The sequence below is a fragment of the Mesoplodon bidens genome (genome assembly GCF_964165515.1).
Source record: "Mesoplodon bidens genome assembly, chromosome: 13".
Classification (NCBI taxonomy): Eukaryota; Metazoa; Chordata; class Mammalia; order Artiodactyla; family Ziphiidae; genus Mesoplodon; species Mesoplodon bidens.
Window position 1 is genome coordinate 27659567 of NC_138169.1, and position 6078 is coordinate 27665644.

Consider the following 6078-nt stretch of genomic DNA (forward strand, 5'->3'; position numbering starts at 1 on the left):
TGCTCCCTGGGTGTTGGTTTCCCAGCTGAACAGTCTTTGGCTAAAAGATTCCATGGGTCCTACTGGAGCAAGTTTGTCCCTCTAGGGGGACCCTGAGGCTTCCAGGACCCGTCCCTCCCCCACCTAAGTGTTCTGAGGAGGTAGAGGGGCTCCAAAGAGGTGGGGTTTGCTGTGGGCACACTGAGGGTTCCCCCAGCTGGCTGTCCCCCAGACACTCGGTTGGCTTCAGCTGAGGCCGAGGGCCTGGCACGGAGGCTGCTGGGTTGAGGCTGGGGGGAATCCTCTTATTCCTGAATCCCTCCCGCCTGCCTGGCTGCCCCCTGGGAAGCCCCGTGATCCAGGAACCTGATATTTTAAGACTTAAAGCAAATGTTTCTGGAGCCCAAGCTGCACTGAGGCGCCCGCCCGGTCCTTACTGGGGGAGGGCCAGCCACAGAGGAGAGGACCCCCCGCCCACAAACCAATCCTGCCCCTCCCTGGGCCACAACTTCTGGTGGCGGGAGGGGCTATGAGGCAGGAGCCCCCTTAAGGGGCCAGAGCCGGGGCCAGAGCCAGGGCCAGCTTCAGGACTGAGGTGGGGGGCCTGGTGTTGACTTCCACTCTGCTGGTCCCTCTCTCTGGCTTCCAGCACTCTGTGAGGCCCATCAGAAGCCCTGAGCCCTCTAGGGCTGGCCTTCCCTGACCCGGGAGCCGGGGATACCACTGAACTGCCCTGCTCTGCCACCATCAGGGTGGGCAAGTCCACGCGCTGCTCTGACCCACAGGCAGAAGCCACCTGGAGCTCAGGTGGGAAACCCGAAGTTTCCTGGTCCGTGGAGCAGGAGATCTGGGATGGATTGGCGATGTCTACCTGGGTTGCAGGTATGAGAGTGGGGATCCATGGGCTGGAACGGGTTTGATGAAAAAGGAACACGCCCAGGTTTCTTAACCTCAACACCAGAAGGAACTCCCCAGTGCCTGGATGACAGAGTGGCCTGAGGCTCGGCTCAGGCCCAGCAGAGCTGGTCAGGGCAAGGCCCAGGCTCTAGGCCCTACCTGGACTCAGTGGAGCTATCTTCCTTTGGGAGAGTCTCTGAGGGCTTCAAGGGCTGGAGCATCATGGGTGGAGGGCCCAGGTGGGTGGGCGGACAGTGCAGGGCAGGGAGGCTTGGGCCTTGTTAGGGCAGACAGGGATAGGGCCCCCTCTGTAAGGAGTGTTCCAGACGCTGGACCAACCCAGGCCCAGCTGGGAATGTGGGGAGTGGGGGGCAGATGTTCTGGGGATTCTTCCTGGGTTATCCTCATGACCCCAGTCAGCCGGGCCCCTAGCCCTCAAAGTACCTGTGCTGAGTCCCTGGACTGGTCCAAGCAGATGGGGCTTGGCCACACCTCCCTCCCCAAACCAGCAAGCCCATCAGGGCCAAGAGTCTCCTCGGGGTCCTTCAACCATTTCACAGATGGGGGAAACCGAGGCCCAGAGAGGGAACAGGCCTTCCACGGCCACATGAGAGCCTACAGCCAGCCCCGCTGCGTGGACTTCTTCCCCCCAACCAGCCCCTGAGGCCCTCTTGTCTCGGCCTGTAGGAAGGACGGCACTGTGGACAGTTGTGGGAGTTCAGACCTGACTGAATCCCAGCATCCTGCCTCCAGGGCCTGGGTGCTGTCTGCTCACCCTGAGCCACGGCTCCGCACCTGACCACAGCCCTTCTGCCCTGGCGAATTCCTGTGCACCATCAAAAACCCAGTGGGGCCTGAAACTTGAGCCCCAGAATGTCACACACACACCCATCTCCATCCCTAGCTGCTAATTCCTCTCCCCTGACAGAGGAATTTCTGTGCCTGGTGCCCCCCGGGAGGCCAGCAGCCCCCTTAGGTATTCCCAGGTCTGGCCCTGCTCCCTTACCTCAGTGGACAAGCCACCCTCACTGGCAGGCCTGGATTCCTGCTGTGAGAACAGACACACTGTCACCATGCCTTGTTTCTCCAGCTCTGAAATGGAGATGTGGGTGTCAGTGGGTGATGAGCCCTGGGTGTCCTGAATGCTCGGAGGGAGATCAGGGTGGGCTGCCTGGAGGAAGGGCAGCCAGCTGCTCACTAGGCCCCGGTGTCTGCAGGCAGACCCCTGCCTAACAGCCCTGCCAGGTTGTGGGGCTGGGGAGCTGTGCCCACCGGGGCTGAAGCCTATAGCGCAGCCCCTCCCAGGAATCCCGGCTGCCCGGAAGCCACTGGCTCCCGGGGGTCACAGCCAGCACCTGCAGCTGCTGCCACCGGCAGCCCAGGAGAGCTCCAACCACCCCCTCCGTCACTGCTTCAGCTCAGCGCTGCCTTCTATTCCTTGGGCCTCGGTTTCCACGTGCATCTGGGAGAGCAGCAGGCGGGCAGGATTTGGGAGAGGACAGGGCGTCCTGGGCATTTAGGGTTAGAGTGGGGACAAGAGGTGGGCCATGGGGGGCCGGGAGGCGGGAGGAAGGAGGGAGACACTATCAGTCCCCTCCAGAGGCGTGGAGAGGTCCAGGGCCCCCACAGGGGAAGCAGAGGAATCCAGTTTTAAATCAAAGGGAGACTGATGCCGTGTGGGTGGGAGGTGCCCCCAGCGGGAGCTCCACATTCTGGGGCCTCGAGCCACTGCCCACTGCTCCCGAGGGAGCCAAGAACCAAACCCCCCTGTTTTCTGGAACTTGCCCACACTCCTGACCCTGTGACCACAGAAGCCCCATGGAGGCTGGGCCCCGGGTTCCCTGTCTGGCTTGCAGCCAGGCCAGTGGGTGGAGGCGGATGGGCGCAGGACCAGGCCTCCTCTGGGATGCCCATGGGGTGACCCCAGTGGCTCAGGGTGGAGTTCCCCCACCTGTCTGCAGGTGAGGGCAGGTATGGATAGGAGGTGGCAGCGAGGCAGGGCCCAGGGATGGCCTCGCACCCAAGCCCAATCCCTTCCCTTGGCCACACCCCTACCAGGGCCCCCTCCTCCCTCACCCGCATTCCCAGGCCCCTAGCCCTGCTTGGGCTCCCAGGCTCCAAACCAGAAAAACGAGATGGAGAACAAACAAGCAGGCTCAGGCTGCAGCCTCCAGCACATCCAGCGTCCGGCACAGGTCTGGCCATGGAGCCGGTCCCACCCTCCTGGGGCACTGAGGGTCAGGGTGGAGGGTTCGCCTAGAAGATGCAGAGTGCCGTGCCCCTGAGTTGGCCCCTCCTGCCTCCCCACCCTTCCTGCTGCCCAGGCAGCCTCCCCTGCACTGGCCCCGCTCATCTCTCCAGGGGCAGGCTCTTGAGAGCTGCAAAGCCCACTGTCCTGGCCGTAGTGGGCTCCCCAGGAGTGAGCTTCTTGTCACTAGGGGTGTGCAAACAGGGCCAGAAGACCGCAGCCGGGGGCTGCAGAGGGGAAGTGCAGGCTGGCAGGTACCGCCAGTTTCCCGAGGTCCTTTTCAGATGGAGGGTCCCCAGACCCAAAACTCCCTCCTAGAACCCGAGGTTCAGGATTCTGACCTCTGGGACCGTGACGTGTCCCATGACGAGTGCAGTGCTGGCCGTGTCACAAATGCCTGCTTACTCCAAGGGGTCCAGGGGCAGCTGGGTGTCTCCATCTCATCAGCCGCCACCCCCCTCACCCAGCTCCTGCCCCTCCACGCCCGCCTCCTCCACGGGTCGGGCCAGACCATTGGACCCTGAAGAGGCCCTGGACAGGCCTCCCACCAATGCCTGCCACTCCTGCCCCAAGGGCCTTGCATGGGACTTCAGTCAAGCGAGGGAGAAACTGTGGGTTTGAATTCCAGCAACTGGGCTGACCCCAGCAGAAAACGAGGAAGAATCCATCTCCCCGAGACTGCTTGGTGTGTGCCAGTATACTCCAGATTCTTGGTTTGACAGTCTCCTCTCTACAGAAAGGAGTGGGAGGCAAGGCTTGTGCTTTAAGGGAATGGTAGAGGGGCCAGCTGGGCAGAGCCACCTCCAAGGGTGGGCTGGTGGGTGTCCAGGACTCACCCAGCCGGGAGGAATGTGGTGCTGGGCTCAGGACACAGGCCAGGGCAGGGCCTGGGGCCTAGAACTCAGCCTGAGGGGCTGGGGAGGGCAGCCGAGAGGTTGCGGGGAGCACCATGGACTCTGGGCTTGGGCTCTGGCCATGGACTAGGTCCCTGGCTGAGCCCCACCTGACTCCCTGGGAGCCCTGACCGCAGCGGTGTGGGGCCGGACCTCACCTGTCAGTCTGGAGCAGCTTGAGCCTGGGGCAGGAGGTGAGGTCTGGAGAGGACTCCAGAATCAAGCTCAGAACAGCCTGGAGAAGAAAGGTTTTGGGCGGGCGGCCGAAGAACAAACACAGGGCAGGATGGGGCCTGAGGGTGGAGGGCACAGGGGATCCTGCAGGAGCAAGGGACATAGAGACATTGGACAGGGCTAGACAGTGCTCTGAGCATCCACTCTTAACCCCACATGGCTGGATGGATGGTCTGTCACCACGTGGGGCCGCAGGCCCAAGGCAGAGGCTGTGGAGGCCAGAAGGTGCCCAGGGCAGAGAGGTGCGGTGCAGGGCAGGGCAGGGCAGGGCAGGGCCGGGTGGTGCTGGGTGGGCCCAACCTTCCCAGGGACCTGGCAGCACCTCAGACGTGGGGTGGGGGAAAGGGTAGAGGTCGGCCCTGAGCAGGACGGGACAGGCACCCAGCTGTCCTGTGAGGACATGCTGCCCCTCCCGCCCCCAGGCCTCGCCACCGGACATTCACATGACCCATGTCTGGCTGCCCGCCCAGCCGGCATCCCTGCCAATCACGCTGACCTTCCTCCCACCAGCACCTGCTGGGGACTGACAGAGGTCTCTATTCCCGGCCAGGCGCCTGCTCAGGTTATATTTAGGCCATGGGTTGGGGGGAGGTGGGCACCGGGCTGCTGACCCCCTCCTGGGGCCCAGCGCAGGGCAGCTGGGCTGGGCTGCCTGCCCAGGCCCAGCCTGGTGGCTCGGGCTGAGCTCTGAGGAGCAGGTTGCTGCCTGCGAGCCCTCTGTCCATAGCTGGGAACAGGCTGGGGCCACGGGCTCTGCCATGTTTCCGGTGGGAGCTCCCAGCTGTGGGAGAGTAAGGCTGGCGGTGCTGGAAACTTGGGGAGTCCAGCCTCAGGGGGGGCGGGCAGGAGCTCCAGGTCAGGGGTGGGAGAGGCCCAGCTGGCCTTTTAGTTCCAGAGGCTCTGATGTCCATGAGGTCATTCCCTCCCGGGACCTCCCAGGGCCCTGCCTGAGGGGACGCCTAGCCCCAGGCCCTTCCTGCCTCCCCGGACTGAGCCCTCTTCCCTCCTGCTGCCCGGCAGGATGTTCCCAGGGAGGAAATGGCCCCTAGGAGGCCACCCCATCCCTGCTGGAGCCCAGGGCCACTTCCTGCCCCATGTGGGCCTTGGTCCTGCCCCCAGTTCTGCTAGCCCAGGCCAGACCCAGACTTCCTGCCCCCAGCAGCGTGGAGGGGCAGGGCCATCCCAGCTTCACCCGGGCCAGCAGAGACGAGCCAGACTCCCCGGACCCGAGGGCCTGAGAGCCTCTACCTGGGACTGCAGGACCCTGCCCACAGACCGCCCCCCATCAGACACCCCAGCTCTGGCATTACCTGCTGCCCCCCCAGCCCACCTCCACGGGGGACTGTGACCTCAGCAGTCCCCAGCCCAGCCCTGGAAGCTGACAGCTGCTTTAGAGCATCTCCCCGGCCATGGCAGAGGTGGGTCCATCTGGCACCACGGGGCTGGCCTTGAACCAGCGGGCTTGCCTGGATCTGAAGGGTCCTATGGCAGAGGTCACGACCCTGCTCCGTGGGCAGCCTCATCTCCAGGGGAGGCCCCTCCTTGGCCCAGCCCTCCCTCTCCGCCCAGGCCCTTCACACCCCACTCGAAGGGGTTTCCTGGCCCTGCTGACCCCAGATCAGGGCAAGTTGCCGGCCACCCCCCTCCACCCTCCGCCCCAGGAAACACGCAGCTGGGGGTTGTGGGGCTTCGGGGCTGGGTTGAAGTAATCGAGGGCAGGGCTGGGGGCTCTGGAGGGAAATGGGCGGCCCCAGCCCAGCCCTCTCTGAGGTTCAGGAAGTGGGGGTCTCAGAAGCTTCCTCTTGGCCAGACGTGCTCCCGGTAGGG